This window comes from Oryzias latipes, chromosome 11, assembly GCF_002234675.1.
Source record: "Oryzias latipes chromosome 11, ASM223467v1".
NCBI classification, from domain to species: Eukaryota; Metazoa; Chordata; class Actinopteri; order Beloniformes; family Adrianichthyidae; genus Oryzias; species Oryzias latipes.
The window spans coordinates 8432778-8455679 of record NC_019869.2 but is presented as its reverse complement, the minus strand read 5'-3'; the positions used below and the strand labels follow the sequence as shown (position 1 = coordinate 8455679).

Sequence of the window (22902 nt, the reverse complement as noted above, 5' to 3'; positions counted from 1 at the left end):
TTTTTTTACTCCTACGTTGCATTTGCTAACCAGAAATATTTGTTTTAATAATTGTTTTCTTTTGTTGAAAACACACAAAAAAATTCCATAATTTGGTGGAATTTTCTGAAATTCTTTCAACATTATTAGACGTTATTAGATCGACTATGATATGAATCTATTGTAAATTATTTATAGATTTGTGCTGCTTTTGTTATGCTAATTAAATTGGACACTAAATAAAAAGCTAAAAAAAATCAGAGACAGCTTACCCTTTTTTTTGTAGTCCTACATATTTTTGCATAAATATTTGACAAAATAACATTTTAACTTTAAAAGCTTTGTTATTTGTTTATGTCCACGTCGTGTGGTATTCTGATGGGTACTTTAATGAAAACCTCTTGATTGAGCTTTATTATTTTTATGATAATGACAATATTTTTATGAATTCATAGATCAAAACATTGTCATTAGAAAAAAAACTGCTGATAAATTTTTTTTTTTTAATTTGAATTTGTGCACGTGTGTGTCACATGCTTATAATGTCATTATTGTTCGTACTTATTTACTTTGTATTATACTGCTACACACAAGCAAAACCAATCCATTATCTATTAGAAGTGCATTGTTGCTTCAGCCCACAAAGAAGTTTTCTTATTTGTGGATTCATTCTGGTTGTGCTCATCGATGTCAAAGCGATTTTTGAGAGGGTGCTCCGTCAAAATGTTTGCGTGGGTGTTATTGTGAATGTGCTTACTATTGTGTGGTCATGTCAGAATTGTTAGGCCAGCACAGTGAATAGCACATTTATTGTAATCGCGATATCAAGTTGTGCAATATGCATTTTGCAAAAGTCGGCAAAAATTGCAATAAATGGTTTTCTTAAATGTGCCAAAGCAATCTTATGGCAGTTTAAAGTATTTAACCAATCATAGAAATCCATTTATGCAATGGAGCATTCAGATGGACGCCTTCACGTTGTTGACCAATCGGATGGAGCGTCTTAATGTTAGATGTTTCCTTCCATGTCGATGAGGGTCATTTGGAGATATCATTTCCGGTATAATGATTTTTATTTAAATTAAACTGTTGCAGTCAAATGGGATTTTTTTTGGGGTTGTTTTGTTATTTGTTCACATACCGCATATCGCATATCGCAACCCACGATAGTTGAAATATGCAATGTAGACGTGTTTAAGAATATTATAGATGTTTTAAGGTCGGAAGACCCCTCACAACACAATTTATATACTTTTTAAAGACAGGCATTAACATTCTCTCATGTTTAATCGCTCTCAAAGTTTAAACCTTTGCAGAAAAATAACTCCATTATTGTCCAGATTTGTCAACTATTGAAAATGTATGTAAATTTGGCAAGCTGAGCGCATTCTGAGGAGTGTTCATCTCCTTCAAAAACCTTGTGTCCTTTCAAAGCCATAAACATCTGCATACTTTCAAATTTCAGCAGGGGTTAAGCTATTTCAGTTAAACCCAGTTTTTTAGAATATCTTGTGGTTTTTATGCAAATACAGTTTAAGTTGAATGAAAATTTCCGATCATTTTTACTGGAAGTCAATTGAGTGGAATATTCGAGAGCTAGAGTGGTGACATAAAAAAAGGTGTTGTTTTTTCAAAACTGCCGTAACTCCAACAGTCACAGAATCATGTTTTTTTCTTCTTCCAGGAAAATGTAGCAATACGCTTCTAGTTTAATCAAATCCCATTCTCAAAGTTGGTGCAAATACTTTCCCCCCCTAGCGCCCCAAATCGGAGACAAACTTTGCTCATCTCACGTATACCTTGGCATTTAAAATCAGTTGCCTTTTTTACATCCCAAGTGTGTTCTTTAACTTGTGATTGTGAGAACATACTTCCATCGAGAGACATGACGCTAGCACAAATTATTGACTAAACAGTTGGGATTATAACATGACTAAATTTGTTTTTAATAGATGTAATAGGAATCAAGATATGAACATTTGTTTGAAAGGATGGAAAACTGCCACTGAGCCATTGGTTTGTTTGGGATTCTGTCTGCAGGTATGCATGTTGCATGTAAGATCTAGTTTGGGATAGGCAGATGTGGGTGTGTTTGCTTTTTTGTTTAATATGCCCCCAAACTTGTGTTGGAGCCAAGTGAACAAGTGTTAACAAGCTCTTTGCAGACTGTATTTATTTAGTCCATATGCTGGTGATCTATTCAGCTGTGTACTGCCTCTGGTCTGTCTGAAAGAAAAATCCCCATGCTGATGCAGCCTTGTGTGAGGTACAGAAACTTCTGCTAAGTCAGCTGCTGGGTCTGCTTATCCAGATGAAATAGTGTGCTGTGGTAGTTTTTTTCTGTATACTTCTAGGGCATATTTCTCTAATATTAAACAACTTTTGCCCAATATTAGTCATTTGACAGATTAAACTCGACATGCACTTTTTACACAGTGAATTATACCCTTTAATCTGCACGTTTTTCAACTGTTGTCTGTATATTTTTCAAGTGTTGTCAGTGGCTTTCATATACTTAAAGAAAAAAAGATGAGTTATAATTTTAAAGCAAAGAAAACAAATGTAAAAATAGACAAAAGCTCAAGCTGCTGCTGTTGGGGCCATCAGGCCAACAGAACCAGAACCGCTATGCAAAACTGGGTTAACACTTTAGAAAGCGATGAGGCCATGTGGCTAATGGAGCACCAAGCAGCCACTACAGGGGTTGACCCGTACGAGTGCAGGGTTTTGGGTGGAGGGTTGTGGACAGGAGTCACAGGATCTTAAGGGGAGCGCAGGTGTGTCTTGCAGTCCTATTGAAGGTTGTACGGCCACCTAAGAGTATGTCATGAAAATGGAACATACCATTGTCATGCGTGTTTTAATTGTATTGTGATGCATTTGTAAGTTGCACCTACTTATGATGTACGGGTGATGCTGTCGTATGGTGCCCTTATTGCACTTTTTAGTCATTAGTAAGGTATGAGTACTGGCTCCTTGCTCACCATGCACAAGATCTGCACGCACTGGGGGTGCAAGTGATACGCAAGCGTCCATAGGATGCCCCGAGAATGCCCACACAAACAACTTTCTAATTTCCTCATTTCTAATGGTTAGACTGCATGTAAAGGGCGTGCAGGGAGTGAGCAGTTATCACTTAAACAGCACTAACAGGCCTCTTGCAATGGATTTGGGGGTGTGTGAAAAAAAGAAAAATCCATGCGACACGCCTGCGTCTCACCTACTTCCACCTGACTTACCCATACGTGTTGTTTAAGTGTTCAATACGACCTGTCGCCGCAGGCTCACAGAGTGAAAAAAGCTCGTAGTTGGATCTCGGGATCGAGCTGGCGGTCCACCGAAAGGCGAGCTACCGCCTGTCCCAGCCCCTGCCTCTCGGCGCCCCCTTGATGCTCTAAGCTGAGTGTCCCGCGGGGTCCGAAGCGTTTACTTTGAAAAAATTAGTGTTCAAAGCAGGCCCGGTCACCTAGTGGGCTGTGACTGAGGGCCATGTACGGGTTTGGCCGTTATTCCCCTGCTGACAGCCCAAAAGGGCAGTTGTAACTAAGGCCTATAGCTTCCAGCTTGCCTGGGAGCAGCAGAAGAACCTATACAGAACAACACAAATGGAGTGACTGGGATGTGGCAAATTATTCCAACTGCCCCCCCCAAATCCAGGTGTCCGACTAATGACAAGTCTGACCAAGTCAATCAACACACAGTATTGCAGTAAGTTTAACGGTAGACTACTATGTTGGTTTAATTGTGTTTCCTATGACTATTTATGGAACAATGATGGCACAAAATATTAACTGGAAAATGAAGTGTTGTAAAAGTGAAAATAACAGTCATTTGCTCAATGCCTCTTGGTATATATGCGTTTATGTAGTTAGCGCACTTTTCATCAAGGCTTTAGTTGTGTTTGTATAGTTTTGTAAAAACACAATTTTACTTCTTAGGGGTGGGAAAATTGTTGCTTTAGAATTAATCTTTGCTTAAGATTTTGACGACACAGGGAATGTTTGGACCATTCTGCGCTTTGTATTTTGGATGTCTATCTTTCTGCAACTTGCAATGTATTTTTCTAATTTTATGCTGAACATGAATGTCCTTAAGTCCTTTTAAATAGTTTTTTCTTGACACAAAGCCAATGGATCTCTAACATCCACAACATGATGCTGTTTTTTCCCAAAGCACAAAAAAGAACCAAGACAGCCGTCTTTTCTAAAGCCATTTTAAAAGCCAGGTAAATTCAAGGTACGGTACTTGAAAAACAGTACGTCCCATGCTGCAAAATGTCATTAATCATCTAACAATTACTGATCCAAAGTGAAGTGGATTGTGAATTTTAGTTAAGTACTTCATGCGAAAGGAGAGCGCCACCGTTTTCATTTTTTATCAGGACATCATCAGGATCTCATATAATTAGGAAGAAAATTTGCCCATTTGTATTTTAGACAGTTATTTTAAAACTGAGACTTAATGTAAGGGTATTAAAGTATGCTGGATCAAAGTTTTAATGTCTCTTTGTTTTCATTCCTATACAACCTTTGCCCTGCTTGACTCCTGAAATCTACTACCATGTTAAATATTTCAACAAGTATCTGCTGTTTTTTATTGCAAAAGCATACTTTTGAAGTGTTTTGGGGACTTTTGTTTTGCTATGTTAAACTGAATGTTATAAAGCTGTTGAAAGGGGGCTAAATTAGTTGTATCATTTAAACTGTTTTGGAACTAAAAAATCAAACTTTTTATTGACTGGCATCAGAAAAATAAACGCACACCAAAAAAACGCACAAATGATTTACTTTTGCAAAAAGTTCCAGAGCCTGAATCTGTCGGCAGCTCAACTCTACCCCAGGGGATAGGTCTAATGTGGAGAAAACTATTTTGCACTCCCAGGTGTGTGACAACTCATAGGATTTTGACTTTCACGTTGACTTGCTATACGTAAAAAAATAAAATGTGGTCTTGCTGTCCTTTTTTTTTGTTAAAGTTTTTGATTCAGATAAGGACTGCAGAGAAGCTGTTCTTCAAATAAATTATGTTTCTTTTTTTGTAGAGGAAGCCTATTTTCCAAACAAACATTCATTGTACAGTTTGCATTTTGTTGTATATTTTCTGGTCCAGATGACTAGAAAATATACAACAAAGTGTAAGGGGGAGTTTTTATGTCTGTGTGATCAGGCAGTATTGTTGCTGTTCTGAAAAATAAAAATAAAATGTGGAGAAACCTTTTCCTTTTTTACCCCTTTATGTGTGTTTGACTGGTTTAATTACACTTCTAAATTTGTCTCCTGTCTCAGATACTTGTGATCAAACACACGTTTCACAAAAGGAATATTGAATAAAATTTAGTCTCTTCAGAAACCAGGATACAAAAAGGAGGTTGGAGAAAAAACTGAAAAAAAAAGCTTCTCTGTGAAAACAATTGGTAAGGAACTAAAGAAAGATGCTTCTTAATGGATAACAAATACTGAAACTGGTTTCAGAAACTGGTAAGAGGCATGGAAATCAAATTCTGAATTTAACTGCAGGGCACATTTAAAGAGAAGTCTGTTTTCTCTTCGCAAATTTACTTTTTCCTCATTTACATTGTGCTTATTTAAGAATTTACCCAGACGTTTACAATTTTGCAGTCATGACCACTTTCACTGAAAAGTCTGTGTAATCTGTAGTATGTGCTAGTTTCAGGCGTCTGCGTTCAAAACTTTTGTGTCCACGCGTTATTATGAATGCTTCTACAACCGTTTTCTGGCTCCATGGTCAAAACGTGAGGCCATTAAACGTGTGTTGAAAGTTAAACCAGGTTGAACTTTGACCAACCAGGAACTCTGATGTGGTAGCGACGTCTCTTTTTATTTACGGAAGTGCCAACCGTTTGACAATTGATTGCGGTGGAGAAATGAATTATTGCAGTTTGTGCCCAGCCAGAATTCTATGCTACCAAGTCTATCCTATGTTGGAATAGAGCTGTGCAAGAAAAAGCCTGGAGCAAGATTTGCGAGATTTGCACCAAGCCTCATTCACTTGAAGATGGCAGACATGCGCAAGTAAACAGTAGCAAACGAAAAAGGAGAATCTCCTCCCTGCTTGTCCAGTGTGAACACAAGATGCTAAATGGGTGTTCTACTGTGATTTAGATGGCTGTAAAACACAAGTCTTGTTGCCATTATAGCTTAAATTTGTATTTTTTTTTAGAATATTTTCCTTTAAATTAATCTGAGCTACAAGCACAGTTAAGTTATGAAACATTTATAAGGGTCCGAAAACCCTCAGAGATGCTCTTTCTGGTTCCGTACAAGAAACTACCAGGGAGGCCAAGGCTCCAAAGTGGCATTCCAACTGACAATTCCACTGGGATCTGATTTTAAGTATGCATTATGAACCCCTGATCCAAAAAGGCCTTCCTGCCATGTTTTTATAGTATATTGAAGTTTGTGGTCCTGCATGTCAAATTCTGTTCCACAGTAGAAAAGGGTTTGGGTTTTCCAAAGTCATCTTTAGGTGGTGCTGTACAGGTTAGATTTGCATTCTACTCTTCTGGAATATTAGGAGGAATTAGACCGAGGAAAATAACTAGCCTTACTAATGGATAAACGCCACAGAATGCTTAATACTAAGCTTCTTTGTGTGTATGAGTGGGTTTGCGTGTGCATGTGGTAATCTCCATAGCAGGTTATTCGCTATTAGTACACTACTGAACAAGGGGGCAATTCATTCGGCAGCTATAACTGTCTGGTGTGTGTGTGTGAGGGTGGGGGTTGTGGGGTGTCAGAGTGAGGGAGGGAGAAATTATGTGGGGAACTGTTTAGCAGCTTTCTGTGTGTAGACTGTGTGTTGTTTTTAGAGAATTGTTTCCGTAAGTCTTTCTGGACCATATGGTTAAATGTGGAAAATGGCCCCTTTAAGGGTCTGTATGTATGGGAACATGTACGTTTCAGAGTGTGTGTGTGTGTGCATGCAGTCTGGACTGTCCAGAGTGAAGCTGTACAAACAGAAACGCTTGCGAACAGAAAAAAACCCCAACATCATAGGGGTCTTGATGTCAGTGATATCTTTCAGCCCGTCTCGTTTGTGCTGACACAAGTATGTGCACTTCTTTGTCATCTTTTTATCGGTTTATTTCATTCTGATCTTTGAAGATTTTTCCTCTTCTCTAGTCAGATTTGTATTGTATCAGTTGTACACAATAAAATAGGATACTTTAACTTTGTTACTTTCATTTTTTCCCCTTTATTTGTCGTAAGTTGCTGTTGAAAATGTTTAATCACGTTATCAATTTGAATGAATCTCCATCAACTGGATTGTGTATTTCATTCATTAATCTGTTATCTTTCACTTATTTTGGCTAACTTGCACTAATCTCTGAATTGTGGAATCATCGTATGAAGTTAAAAAGCTTAGCAACATCCATGCGCAAATACAAAAGTGCAGAGTTGTGTACTGGAGCATTTTTTGTCCAAGCTAGCTTGTTCAGTGTTCCATTGCTATATCACATTGTACCTAGTTGTTTTGTAAATTTTTGCACTGCAATTCTGCATGATTCTTGATCTTGTCAATCAATATCCTCCAATGCTGTTTTTTCTGTACAGAATGCTTTCAGCTTGATAAATCTACATAAATAATTGAACGAGATAACCTACCATATTTTCCGGATTAAAAGCCGCTACTTTTGTCACTCGCTTTCAACCCTGCGGCTTATTCAATGATGCGGCTAATTTATCCATTTTTGTCCTTTTTTTTAAATGCATTTTTTCAAACGGCCGCTAGGGGCGCTCATGCAGAAATGGTAAGAGTGAGACATGGGGGGATATGAGTTGAGGAAGATGCAAGTTTAATGTAAATTCCTGCTTTGTGAATGAATAGCACGAACAGACCCTCATCGTGGAAAATGCAAGAAGAAATGCACATGACGCAGCTTTGAAGTTAAAAGCAATCGTTAAAAGCAGTGTGAAAAAATCCACCATCACCACCGGGTTTGGAAAAGCCGGTCTGCTGCTTGATGGAGAGGACAGAGCAAGCTCAGGAGAGAATTTACCTCAGAGTGACACTGACAACGACAACGAAGGAGAGACTGAGAGAGAGCGTGGCGAAGAATATTTGACCCTATTCCAATCCCACACTGAGGAGGAAGACTTCCATGGTTTCAGTGCACAGGAGGAAGATGAAGAAAGCTCTGTGACTTTTTTCTTTCTCTCTCTGTGACTTTTACTGGTATGTTGTTTAACCAGCCCCGTTAGTGCTCTTACTACCATATTGCTGCTGTGTTGCTGCCACGTCACAGGCACTGTTCGGAATAGAGCTGTGACGGTGTGGGATTTTTGATCACCGTGGGGATGAAGCAGCAGGAGTTGCGGTGTCGTGGTTGAACCCTTCCAACACAAAATGCCCCAGTAGCCGCGTCCCAAATGAATACCGGTAGAAGTAATAATTACAACACAGCATTCTTTATTAACTAACAAATAACAGTAATAAGTAACTACTAACTAAGGAACTAACTATTTAGGTGTTGTAGAATGAGTTTTTGTCTGTGTGTGTCAGCGTGCTGCGTGTCTAGGAAGAAGGAGCGGGGAGCAGCGCAGAGTTAGTGAGAGCGCTCCCTCTTGCGCTGCACGAGCTCTCCCCGTGTCAGCACATACACATCCTCATTCTACAACACGTTTCAATGTGGGCACATGCGGCTTATAGACAGGTGGTAATGGGTGCGGCATATAATCAGGCGCACTCTATAGTCCAGAAATTACGGTATTTGTTTTCATTCCATAATACTGAACTCTTTTTTTTTTTAAACAAAGGTTTGAACTTTGAAAGAAGAGTCTGAAAATGTTCATGTCTGAGAAAAGTGTATGACATGTCTAGTGAGGGGTTTTACAGACATTAAACGTCTGTAATCCCTCATCACAGATTTCACCCAGCGTGGATTATTTTTAGGCTGTAACTACCTCAATAAATGACACTGTATAGTTGTTTTTTAAAAGATCCACACTATACCTGTATAGAATGACACTTATTTACGCTTATTTACAAATAGACATTGTTATAAAAAAGTTGTCACATTATTTGTAAGGTTGTTTTTTATTGTATTTTATCCAAATGCCATCGGTTATAAAAAAGAAACCAAAAAGACCACAATATTAGCCTAACCCTAACCGTAAAAATAAATAGGCCATTGTCATTATCTGAAATGCAGAATTCTAAGGTAGAGGCTGTTCGAACACATTTTATGTATTTTGTATACAACACAAGTTGTTAACATTGTGGAACTATGCTCTGATAAGCAGATTGGATTAAAAAGTTTGATATCTTCTGGCTTTTTAAAGTTGTAAGCAGCAGTTGATGCCCTAATGGATTTTACCTACTGGTAGCCTTTAGTCTAATCATTTCATTTCAGTCATTGAAAACTGATTGTTTGATACAAAAACATGTAGATGAAGGGGTTTACTTTTGCTTTATAAATTTGCAACCTACGTGGCAAAATGCCACAACAATGATATTCTCCATACCTTGAGATAAATGTATACCAATCCCTAGGTCGCTAGGATATGGATTTAATCTTATTTTATTCTTCAGAAACGGATGGAAAATGGTTCTTAGGCAGAGTATTGAGATGCTAAATTCCACCAAGCCTTATTAAAGACCGGAATCTGACTTGTGTCCTGTCTGCAGTCTTCTTGTTCTCCTGGTGTGAACTTGGCTTTAATCACTTCTTTTTTTTCCCTTTCTTGCTCTCTCTCTGGTATCTTGATATGGTCTGTGTTCTGCACTGACTTCTAAACATTTACATTTCTGCTTTCAAGTGCTGTTTATAAATGGTTCTTATCTGTTATCTAACACACACTGACACAGGGACAGACAGTGAATCAAACCTTTAGTTGTCCTGACAGGAACACTGTTACTATGTCCATAATAGGACAGGAGCAGAGAGGAACAAGAAGGCAAAAAGAGAAGAGTGCCACATAGACAGGAGGAGGAAGAGGCAGTTAATTTGCCACCAGATTTTTTTTGTGGTGAAGTGAGGTGTGGAGCTGTGGTTACTTTAGCTCCCAGGCTTTTTCGGTGATCTGCTTTTTCCCTTTCATGGGTTGTCCCTTTGTAGCTCAATGGCTCTCCAAAAGAATGCTTTCTATGCCTTGCTCAAGAGCACTTAAGTAAATCACAGAGGAGAAAACTTGATCTTTGGGTGAAAGGATATTCAAGTTTTGGATCAATCTACTGACCTTCCCTGTTAGCCTCAGCGTGTGCACATGATTGCATCCCCATCTTGATAAACACCTTGTAGATTTCCAGTGTGGAAAACCCCCTTGAGGACCAGGCACTCTGCCCACATCTTAGCTCAGTTGGGTGCAACAGACAAGATTTGGGCTGAACAATATTACTGAAAAATCTGAAATATGCTTGTGGTATTGGTATTTTTTTTTTTTTAATTCTTGATATTGTATCATTGTGAGATGCATTGTTTTTACTACATAATCCAGGAAAACTTTAAACTTTTAGAAACGTAAATCTTTTTGGTTTTTCTGTCTTACTGTTGTTTTTTTAGCGAATATTTACAAATCTTTTCTTTGGTTCCACTCTGCATGTATTACTTAGAAGACATTTGGGGGCAGAGAATGGATGACTAACCAAATAACCTAAATAATGTTGACCTTTTCCAATGCAATTAGCAGGTGATCTCATTTCAGTGATCTTAATTTCTATGAGCTGATAAGTCAATCAGTCGATAGAGAAATTTGGTTTGGCATTCTGCAATGAGATCCACATCATTCTCAAAGCTAGAGGTGTGTTGGCTCTTGTTTAAAACCAACATTAGATGCAACTTTTATCCTAAGTAATAAATTAGCGGTGACACCTCATGTGCTCAGATAGTAGGTCTGTGTATTGGCTACACTTTTGCGATACGAAATGTATCTTGATACACTTAAATATACAATATATCCCACTAACAGAGATAATATTTCAGTGTTTTTAAAAAGATTATGACTTTGTCAAACTTTGTGTGAGTACTAATACACCTTTCACATGAAAAGAAAATTGTATAAAATATACTTCATCAAATTGTCAGTAAGCACTAGAACTCTGTCTCGCATACAAGTTGCTTTTACCCATGCAAAGTTTAAGTGCTTTTGTTTTGATAAATTCTGAACTATTTTTAACACTCAACGTTGTCTGATTATCACAGAAAAACATTTTCTGGGGAATTAAAAAAAAAAGCCTAGATCCAAAGGATTCTTAGAGTATGGTTAAGAAGATAAAGTGTGTTTCCAACATTGCTTTATGTACTTTAGTAGATAGGGCTGGGTTGATGAAATCGATTAATCGATCTAAATCGTACTGAGCTTAATAAATCAATAACTGAATTGAATAGTTTCTGAAAACAATTGATGATATCCAGCCCTATAGACAACATCTACTGGATAAACCCTTTAACAACAGAGCTGTTGCCTACGACACCTAAAACACACAGTCTTTGACATACTTGAACTCTTTACGATCTACATGATTCAGCTGAATTTAGCTTGATGATAAGCGTCTTGCAACACTTCACTTTAGTGTTGCATAATGGCGCAAAGCCTTTTTTCTTATGACAGAAACCGCTGATTTACGTTGATTGTGTAAGCACTTTACTGCCGTAGAATGTAGCATAAGCTCAAGGCTGCTTTTCTCTACTTCTGAATCTGCTAGAATTGAATTAGTTGCGTAAACGGTTAAAAAGTTGAGCGTCTAAAGAATGCCAAGATTGGAGCTAAAACTCTCTGGTGATGTAGAGGTTAGAAAAACATCTAACCCCTCCTCCCATGTAATGCTAGCTCTCCTGCTTGCTTCAAACCACAATACAAGAAGAGTAAGTTACTTGTGTCTTTTTATCCAAAATAAAAACATACTGCTATCCACAATTTGGGTTGGATATATTTCTTAACTCAACAGCTGCTTTAGCTGAATGCATTCACCAGTTTTCTTGGTTTTTGTTCAAGGATCTTCTTTGTCAGTCATGGCATGTTCCCATGATAAAAGCTGTCACGTGTGGATGATATGTGTGATAAACTTAATAACCTGTACCGGTCTTCAACTGACACAAAATCTAAAAGGGCTAAATAAAAAAAAATAAAAAAAGAGAGAACTGGTATAATCTTTGAGGCTCAACGCTAGTTCTTTTATTTATTTTTTTAAACCAGCATGATTCATCAATGTGGAATTTCTTTTTAGGGGCCATCCTAGTAGATGGAGTCTGGCCTAGTTGTAATTGGGATGAGTTGCACCTTGGACAGGTCACTAGTCTCTGTGTTGGCCTTGTAATTGACTGCTGAGCTCCCTAGAGTGTAAATTATCCCAGTGGCAATAAGAATGTAACCATGCAATGCATTTCTTTGGACTATGAGAGGCACAGGAGAAAACATATTCGGAGAAACAAAAACCAAACATCGTACAGATCATCTGCCCATTAAAGCTGGTCCAAACTTTGCAAGATGCAAGACAAAAACTAAAAAGTTTTTCTTGCTGAGACATTTCAACAAGAAACTGTGCGTAATTCAATTCATAATTTAAAAGGGCCGTCCAACTCCAGCACTGCAGGTGCACCATTCATTGCAACAACAGTACAGCAAAAGTCTTGTGACAACTGCAGAGGTTGTTTTTTTTCCAAGTTACATAAAGAAGAATAAGACAAGCTATGTGGTTGACGGATGACAGATGAAGATTTATTTTTACTTCAGTACAACACCTAAAAAAATTATTATATTTTATCTCATTTATCTACTTCTGCCGTTTTATCCCTTTCGGGGTCACGGGCGGCTGGAGCCTATCCTGGCCACTTGTGGGCAAAGGCAAGGGAGACTCTGGGCAGCTCGCCAGTCTGTCGCAGGGTCACAATCACACCCATTCACTTTCACACCTATGGACAATTTAAAGTTGCCAATTAACCTATGAAGCATGTTTTTGGACAGTGGGAGGAAGCCCGGATAGAACCCACGCATGCACGGGGAGAACATGCAAACTCCACACAGAAAGGCCCCCCATTGATCTTCTGTTTCAGGTCCCCTAGCCGGGACTTGAACCGGCGGCCTTCCTGCTGTGAGGCAAGAGCGCTAACCACTGCGCCACTGTGCATCCTGATTGATTGGTTGCTTCGTATTTTTCTTTAAGAAATATTAGCAAAAACACAAAGAAAACCGTGCAGTGCATTTTTCTTTCTTATTTTTTCATTTTTCATCTTGTGATACGTGAAAGTGTTTTTTATTAATTTTTTAAAATCTCGGTGTATTATGCACAGTTGTATGCACACGTATATGTTGTTTACATTAAATCAACTTTTGGTACCTTTGGCAGTGGAGGCAAGTGTCAAGTCTAGCTGGAAAAAAATCTGCTTCACTATACAGCAGAGGGCAGCATAAAATGCTCTAGAATTTCTTGGTAAACGGCTTCAATAAATGACTGTCAACTACAGAAAATGCAGTGGACCAGCCAGCAGAAGACATGGCACTCACAATCACCACTGGCTGGAAAGTTTCGACTGAATGTGGATGTTGATTCTGTGCATTTATTGTGTTGATGTGTTTGCGTGAATGGGACTGTGATGGAGGACATCTATGAAGAAAATTAGGCTTTTAATTCAATTTGAAGTCTTGTGTTGTTTAAATCGTTATGAATCAGGAGCAGATGAAAAACATGCCATTAGAAGAAGCTTGTAGCTGTGATGTAGAACCTACAATATCAAGCAACAAGCTCCCTTCTGCACTCCAATTTAATGCATCCTCTTGTAGACGACTAGATCCATGTATGTTTTCATTTTCCTCGTCTGAGCTGATATCTGGCTCAAAATTATATGGTTGGAAGCTCCGATATTGCTCGTCATTATCTTTTTATCGGTACTGTTAGGTGGGGGGTGTGAGGGGTTGTAAGCTAGCGGGAGACCACGCAAACAGATGGGTGGGTAGGGGTGAGGTTACGTTGCGCTAACAGTCCCCCCCCCCCACAACTCGGAGGTGAATTTCTAATAAACTCCTGCTGCTCTGCAGAAACTATGTCCTAGAAAACAGCACAGGGTTTTGGATTTTGGTTAAATTGGCTTAATTTAATTAAGTCCACTGGGAACGCTTTTAACAATGGATCAAAAGATGATTAGAGTAGGACTTTAAAAAGACATGCGAGACATTGTGTTTGCCTTAGGGCATTAGACAAAAATGCTGCTACAATACAAAACAAAATTGTATTACTTCAGATCAATTTCTTGTTGATGAATGTATAAAAAATGAGATTGTATTATTTGATTTAAACTGAAGTCTTTCAGACATTATCTTGAGTGTAGATGGCATTTTTAGTATTAAGTTGCAGTAGAAGTTGACAAAAAATTCTCCACCTCTCCATTGCTGTACAATTTTTTTTTTAACCATTCATCAACAGCTTAGATCAGAGAGATTAGAGAATGAATACAAAGATTAAAAGAGGGGAAGAATGGCAGGAGGGGCTGGATATAAAATGAGAGATGAAAGGAATTAGGGCAAGGTATCAGCTAGGATGGTTTAAGCTCTTAACTTTGTGTGTGCACCTCTATGCACACATTTGTGTGTGTGTCTGCAGGTTTTTTAAGGGTGTCTGAGCAGTTAGATGGGTGTGAAACATTGCACACCTTTGTTCTTATATCTGATTCATGCCTGGATCTTTTGTAAATCTGTGACCTAGTTAAGGAGGTTCCGATTATAGCTGAAATTGAGTGGCATATATTTTCTGCACGCATGAAATAGACTGATCATTTTTGACAAACTATGTGTCAAAAAATTCCAGATAGACTTTTTTGGTATTATTGGAGATATTTTAAACTATTATTTGTAATAAAGTTTGGTTTATGTTTGCTGTTTGGGCTACAAAGATAATTTTGAGATTGCATTAATACCCGTTTTCAAATTGGCAAATATCCAAGTACAAGTTACTCTAGATCAGGGGTATCAAACTCATTTTCACTGAGGGCCACATCAGCATAGTGGCTGTCCTCAAAGGGCCAGATATAACTAATACATGTAACTAAATACAATGAAAAATAAACGTAACTACTCCTTAATGTTAAATAACTCATTATTTGTTTGTTGTAACTTTTTAAATTGACAATTACAGCTGTATAGAAAAACATATGTTTGCTTGTTACTCTAGCATAAATCCTTTTACATTTGATTCTGTCAGCTTAGGTTATATGGACAGTGTTTAAGTCCTAATGTATAGTTTCCCAATCTGATATTTCAAGTCCAATTCCCCCTAGATATGAATAAATACACACCATTTTTTATTTTAAGAAATAAAAAACTTTTATGCTCTAGCGGACCACATAAAATGACATGGCGGGCCACATTAGGCCCACGGGCCTTGAGTTCGACACGTGCTGTAGATGAAGGTGGAGATTCATGTTTTTGACAATTTAGATGTAATGCATTCGCCCTGAAGCCACAGTATGATAAATAGCTGATTAAAGTTGAAGTCAGTTTCTTTCGCTTTTTACATGGGCCTCTGTTTTTCACAGAATTACCCACTCTCATTTATGTTATTATCCAAAGTGCAGAGCTTGAGGTATGCTGACACGTGGACAACAATATGAGATTAATGGCTGATGCCACTCTGTTGGTAATTCATTTAAAGGCATGTATAAAGACAATCCTCCTTGAATAATCTCCACCTACCTCTAATTTAAGACGCTTCTGTTTTATGCTCCTTTATTGAAATCTCAGCGCTTCTAGGCAGATAGTCACAGTTGATTGATTTCGGTTTAGTACGATGAGAATACGGAATTGGATTACCGGTAAATCAATTACATTACAGTCACTTGCAACAGGTGTGTAAGCTCTGCAGTCTTATGTAAAAGTTGCTTTAACCCACAAACTGGTAACTTTTTTTTATAAGTTTGTTTTGTTATAAGTTTTTTTATTTATGAGTTTTTTTATCCTACTTAAGGAGGTTAAAATGTCTGACTTGGGGACATCAAATAAGGTCTTTGATAAGTTAGGGGTTACATGCAGACCAAAATTTGCCACAGTTTAAAAAAAGCCATATGATTATGAAAATGTTAAATTAAAATTTTTAACCTTAAAAGTCTTCATGAATCAATATTTTGAATCTTTTACCAATACAACCTATTTTGACACTGTACATGTTTTTAAAAGTCTTGTCCCAACTTTAAGACATTTCCTCTAGTACAGTATAAGAACTAGTTATTGGTAGTTTACCACAAATCATTCTTGTTCATTGGGTCGCTTTAGGTGAAAATTGGTAGAACTTTGCCATTCAAGATCAGAAATTGTAATGCCAACTTTTTTCCTCCTTTTCATTAATGTTAAATACCAGCAAGACGGATGAAGTGTTAGGACTCAACTTACAATGTTCATATAGAGTGACTCATCTGATGTTTGAATGTATTCTAACACTAGTAAATAGAGGTGTAACGATTAATGGACTTAATCTATGAATTGATTTTTATTCCTACAATCTTACCAGATCGATCTGAAGCAGGTTATTAATCGAATGAATCCATCTCTACCATTATAAAGTCCTTCTAAAATTAAATCTAGTAGGAAATACAAGGAATCTGGAAAACTTCACCTGCACTGTTCAGTACTCCAGAATGTATCTCTGAGTCACACTGGTTGAATTTTTGGCTAAAGATGTTCTGGATTGATTTTAGATCGGGAAATCGGATCTAATTAGGTCATCCAAAATGAACCAGTATTATCTCCAACCACTTATTATGATATGAATCAAATCTTTGTTAAAATGAATTGATATACTATTGCACTGTTACTGTACCTTAAAGCTTAAAATAAAGGAAAACTTAAATGCATTCACCTGAAACTTTAACAAGTTTTGTCTTTGTGTTTACGTGCATTTGCGTCACAGTAATCTGAAAGTTCTCCCAGCACAATTGTGTATTCGTGCTTGTTCTTTGAACTGCAAGTGACAATATATTCAAGAATGTAGAATCACTAAATTAGTCTGGATTTTATGTTTGGGTTGGGCAACAAGTTTGGGTTGGGCCGGCACACCAATGCGTTTGGTAAAATTAGAAAAAGGCATGCTCTCAGTAGTGAATAAATGTTAAAGCAAACGCACATTGAAAGGAATCATTAAAACTGGATAAAAAGAAATCTTTCTGGTTTAAAACTGGGACTTTATACCCTAAAATTTATTGAGAAATTGCTGCCTTCTGAAACCACCTTGTCAGTCATCTTTGGAGAAAACTGCAACATTTGGTGCTTCCTACTTTAAGTTTCATTTTGGAATGGAGGATGGGGCCTAGCTATGACTGCAGAGGTTACGTCCAAATCCAAGCCTTGGATCTTTGTAGAACAGAGCTCAGCCCAACAATAAATTTCTTTTTGGACAATCATTTTTGTTCGGAAATATTTTCTCTCCTCCTTCGACAGTTCTATTTCTGGTAGAAAATGGTTCAGTTGTTATTGTGGATCAGAGCTTAATCCCAGTTTACTGATAAAAATATTTCTAATTTATTCATTCATAGAGCTGGATAGCTCAGTTAGTGAGGCGCAAGATTGTCACCTGGGAAACCAGGGTTTGATTCCGAGAGGATGCCATGAGCTCATCCAGAGTAGGTCCTGGAGCAAGACCCTTCGCGCTACTGCGTATGAGGGACTATGTAGAGGGGGCCTTTGTGGCCAAGCCCCCCTGTATTTAATCTGGTTCCTAGCCCGGATAAAATACAGAGTTCTGTTAGGAATGGTTTCCAACGAAACGGACTTGTAGCTTCGTCTTTGCTGGCAGGGGAGGGTGCTTTGTTACGGTGTGCACTCCGGAGGAGGCTACAGACCGCAGTCCGTCCGGCTGCTCTGCGTGAGCGAGCTGCTGGACTGGGGAGGACCGTGTCTCCCGGTAGAACCGTGTCTCGGAGCAGAGGAGCGGCTTTGGGACGGTGTGTGAGCTGGTGTGAGACGGTGTGCGGAAATGCCGGTCCCGCACAGTCCCGTAAACAATCACATGAAATCATGTTTCCAGTCGTGTCCAGACAAAATAAAGGCTTTTGTTATTACCACATACTTGCGAGCAGCAAAGATGCACATTGCGGGATTGCCCGAACAGATTTTTTAAGTTCATCCACGGCTAAATGTTGTTGGCCGTATTAGCCTAATCCTAACCCTTCTTCTGGGTATGTGCAGCCAAATATAAAGCATTGGCTGCACATATTTAGAAAATTATGAGCGAACAGGCTCCTAATAATAATCATAACAATAATAAAAGCACGTTAAGAAAATCCCCTTGCTCTCTGCCACAGCATTTTTTTTTTACCCTATTTCTTCTTCTACAGCCGTTTCCAGTATTTTAGATATATTTCTGATAGTTCTGTTATAATCGGATGAAGTTTTTCTGAGACCATGTACACCATTCAATCCTAATCCGATCTTTGATCCGATCAAAGATTAGCTGACATTTTATACTGGCCAACAGTTATTTTGAAAAAAGTTATTAAAAGTTTTGAAAAAGTTATCTTAATATGTGTTTGATTTATTCAGCTGGACTTTAACAGAAATAATACAATTTTTAAACAGGTTTACAAATACTTTTTCAATAGAACAAATGAAAAGAGATGAGTGATTTTCTGAATTCTGAGAACTCTTGCTGTTTGCAGCTACTGTACATCGAGGCATGAGAAGAATCTGCACTGTGTGCAAGTATCTTTGAGATGTGTTGCAGGGTAGCGGAAATGAAAGCTCAGACTTATCCCCAAGCCTTTCAAAACTGGCAGAGGTTTCCTCACATTTGTGTGTGAGTGTGTGTTTGTCTGCTCTCATTAATATGTCAGACAATACAAAGCCTTACTCACAACTAGATACGGGCTGTCTGCGGGTGAAGAATGGGCAAGCCTGTATGGGGCATACAGGTGAGTCGCCCAAAATAACAAGTCCGTAGATCATTCAGTTAGCCTGTAGAGTCGAAATGTTCATGCATGTTTTTACTGGGATGCTGTGGGCGACAGGTTGTAGCGAACACTTATACAAAGGGGAAATTGGCTCAGGTAAGTGAGACGCAGGTGTGTCGTACGGCTTTTTCATTGTAAGCCCCCCCCCCCAAAAAAAAAAAAAAAAAAACTAAAATAAATAAATAAATAAAAATGTGCTGTAAGGTGATAATGCAATTACCAGCTCCTTGAGGTGCAACCTGACTGTTGTAAATGAGGAAATTAGACAACCAGAGCATGGTTTGTGTTGGCATCCTACAGGCGCTTACGTATCACATGCCCACTCCATACTTAATGATACACTTACCTCACACACGATAATCATATGTTCCATTTTAATCATGTCCAGCTTCAATTTTGTGCCTGCTCCGGTTTACCACGATTTTCATAAAGAAATACTCAAAGGCAGTTTCACTTTCTTTGTATATGTCCTCCATCATGAAAAAATGCTACAAGAACCTGTTAAAAACACCTAAAACACATTTTTCCCTGGATTGGGTCTTAAAGAAATGCAAAGTCAAAGTAGCAATAGCTAAAAAAAAATACATTTAGGCTCAAATGTACAGTTGTAAGTCATCTTTTAGATACGGTACTCAAGGTTTTTAACATGCCATAACATCATTTTTAGAATTGTATTTTTATTGCTATGTTTTACAGTGTTTTCAAGAAAGCACAATGATGCAAGTTATTGTGCTCTCTGCTTATTTCAAAAAATTGGAACTGTGTTTATTTTAAGTATTGCCTTCCTGTGTTTTGATCCAATCAGTTTTTGCAATTTCCCTATTGTCTCCCGCAAGTCCTGAGTTCTAATCACAGGAAGTTGGCAAGAAGTTATCAGGTCTCTGTTACACACTTGCACTCACCCGTACCTCCACCCAAGCTTTCATACTTGTGCATGAAATGCCAGTGAGGTCCAGATAACAGAGTGTAAGACAAGAAATGCTGCTTAGTTGTTAATTTTTTTTAAATTCATTTCATACACTTTTCTTTCTTTTCTATGAGTTTGAGAAAACTTGTTTCTGCACCACCTTGTTTTATACTTTCATCTTTTTCTTTTGGCACTGTTCTTCTGTTTGAAGCATCTGCCACTCTGGCAAGCTAAAAGAGAGTAGATTTCATTCGTTGTCTGCTCCCTGACAGCCTGCTATTTTAAAGGCCTTGTTGAAGGAGACTTGTGAAAGAGTGTAAAGACAAAAAAAATCCTTCTTGGCAAAGCTGGATATAAGAGCTCAGATTGCTAAAAAAAATAAAATAAAGATGGCTTGTTAGCAAAAAAATAAGGAAAAAATTCATAAAAAAAACAAAAACTTTTAATACAATCTTAACCTAAAATGATATTTTTAACAGTAATAATTGATACTTTATTTATCCCACAATGGGGTGAATTCTTCTCTACATTTAGGCCCATCCCCTGGGGGGAGTGGTGAGCTGCAGGCTGGTCGTGCTGGGGGGCAACAGCTGGCTGGGATGGAGCTGGGATCGATCCGCCAACCCTTCAGTTGTTGGACGACCTGCTCTGCCACCTGAGCTAAACTGCCGCCCATGTTATGTCGCAACCATGGAAGAATCTCCCTCATGTTTGAACTACAGCAATCAGAAAATGATTTGACTTAACTTTCCATATTACTTTTCATTACTACATTGCTTCAGCACAGGTTAAGCTCAGTAGCATTGGAAGCTGAATCTTGGGCATAATGAATTTAAAAAAAAATGTTATTAAGGGAAATAGGGTTGTCCAAACTTTAAGCAAGTTTTGCATGTTTGGAATAACATTTTTAACCCCTACTAAATGTCTAATGTCTTCTGCCTCCCAGCATTTTCCCCAAACTTGACTCAAACCAGAAGTACCAAACTTGTCTATTCTGGTTTTTAAATAGCTATTGATTTTTATTTTTTAAATTGTTAATCACACCACTGAGGGATGTACTTTTTTTAAACATATTTTTATTTTATTTTATTAGCGCACAGACTTTCCATTTTTAGTGGCAATGCACCTTCCCCTTTTTTGGATTTATTTTCCACCGGATGATTTCAAGGATTATCTGTCCAATGTATTATAGGTAGATGGTTGGAACACCACTCTTTGACTTCATTGAAATGTTGGTGTGTTTGATAGCTAAAAAAAAATCCGATTTGCTAATAAATATATCACGGTTGTCAAGGATATTTCAAACATATCTCAAAATGTGCTTGAATACATTTTTAAAACTCATCTGAAAGAAAATCAACTATATGTTGTATACCAGGATTTTTACTTTTGTACCTTTAACAGTAATAATGTGTTATGATTTGATCAAATATAGTTGACAGTATATTTGTCACTATCTGTGTTAAATGACTCTTTGTAGAAAGCTGCTGACCACACTAAAACCAATCTGAAAGATGCTTGAGGTTACATCATTGTCAATGAGAGAGAGACACTTTCTTAGCTTTCCAAGACGTGACCACACACACATGGTATGCTTCTCACACACAGAATGTAACTGCACTAAGGATCCTAGCAGGGACCAATTTATGTGCGCGTGTGTGTGTGTGTGTGTGTGCGTGCATGAAGCTAAAATCCAGACAGGAATTCCAGAGGCCAGACTATTGCATTTTATAAACTCTCAAGTCAACGATTATTGAAATAGCAGAAAAGATATAGACTCATCAAGTGTGTCTGTGTGTGTGTGGGTGTGTGTGTGTGTGTGTGTGTATTTTGTTTCATTATTTTATTCAAGGGCCAGATTTTACTCAGACAACCCAGTAATCCAAAAACATCTGAAAGCATACTTTTTTTAAGTTAAAGTGTTTTAAACTTTGATTCAGTGAAATCATCTACAAACCTGATTTGTTTATTTTAACAGTTTGATAAATTTTTTGGGTACTCTTAAGTAGTTATACCTGCAGATGAACTGAGTTTTATAGGTGCAATATCTTACATATATAGTTTGATAAACCATGTGTTTTTATTTAGGGCTTTTATATCTTCATAACAGGTAAACATATAGATAAACCTCAGTCACATGGACCCATATGAGTGCTGTGGGATTTTAGGTTATCTGGGCCTGGGAGGGTTGTAGACAGGAGAGCCAAATCCTACGGGAAGCACTGGTGTAACTTGCTGTACCCTTAACCTCTTAAGACCCGAGGTAATATTTGAGCTAACCCTCTACACACATATTTACAGTGCCCAAGTTAAGCAGAATTCACTACTGTGGGAATATAAGCCCAATTGTGATGTCCATGCACTTGGACACCAGGTGTCAAGAGGTTAAGGCTCGTTCAGCCACCTTAAGGGATGTCATGAAAATGGAGCGTATGATTGTAGCACGTGTGGTAAGTGTATCACAAAGTATTTGTAAGTTAAATGTAAAATGCGCACACAACCCAATATGACAGTTTTTTTGTTTTGTTTTTTTTAGATATATTTGTCATGTCTTTTAAGCTCCAAGAAAAAATGTCTGAAACACACAAAGGTCAGGATAGGTCAAAAAAAGGCATTGAACCACTTCAAAGATTCATTGAGAGACTCTCAAATGAAAGTGAGAAGAGAGGTGTGTTCACAGCAATGATGAGTGTGTGCGAGGGCCTGTGACATATCAAACCCGTAAACCAAGGAGGAGGGAGCCTCGTTATTAGAGAAAGGGATTGAAATATAAATATTGGATACATTCTGACATATTTTGCATGCTGTTACCCAATTACAAAGGAGTCCTACACTGCTGGAGTGTGGGTCTGCATGTGAGTCAGTGTATGCTAGTGTGTGAGCTGCTTAATAGTCTTTTGAAAGAGGTAGACATAGCAGATGCTGTGTGTGGTATGTTTGTATATGTAAGCAGAAATTCTGACATTGATTATGGACCTACCAGTCAGTTGAACGCTTCTTAACCTAAAAACCTGCAGGTGCAGTGTTTCCTCTCTAACTCAAATTAGACTTTCTTCTGTGGGAAATAAATTCCAAGATTTAACAGAATTATCCTCTTGTCAACGTACCCTCTGGAAAATGCAAATGT

The 22902-nt window shown here is 37.9% G+C and overlaps 1 protein-coding gene across 6 annotated transcripts in view; it reads left to right on the top strand.

Annotated features, from left to right (window-relative positions):
- Nucleotides 1-22902, top strand: part of trps1 (transcriptional repressor GATA binding 1) — a 131199-nt gene that overhangs the window by 20987 nt on the left and 87310 nt on the right. The gene's annotated exons all lie outside the window — the stretch shown is intronic.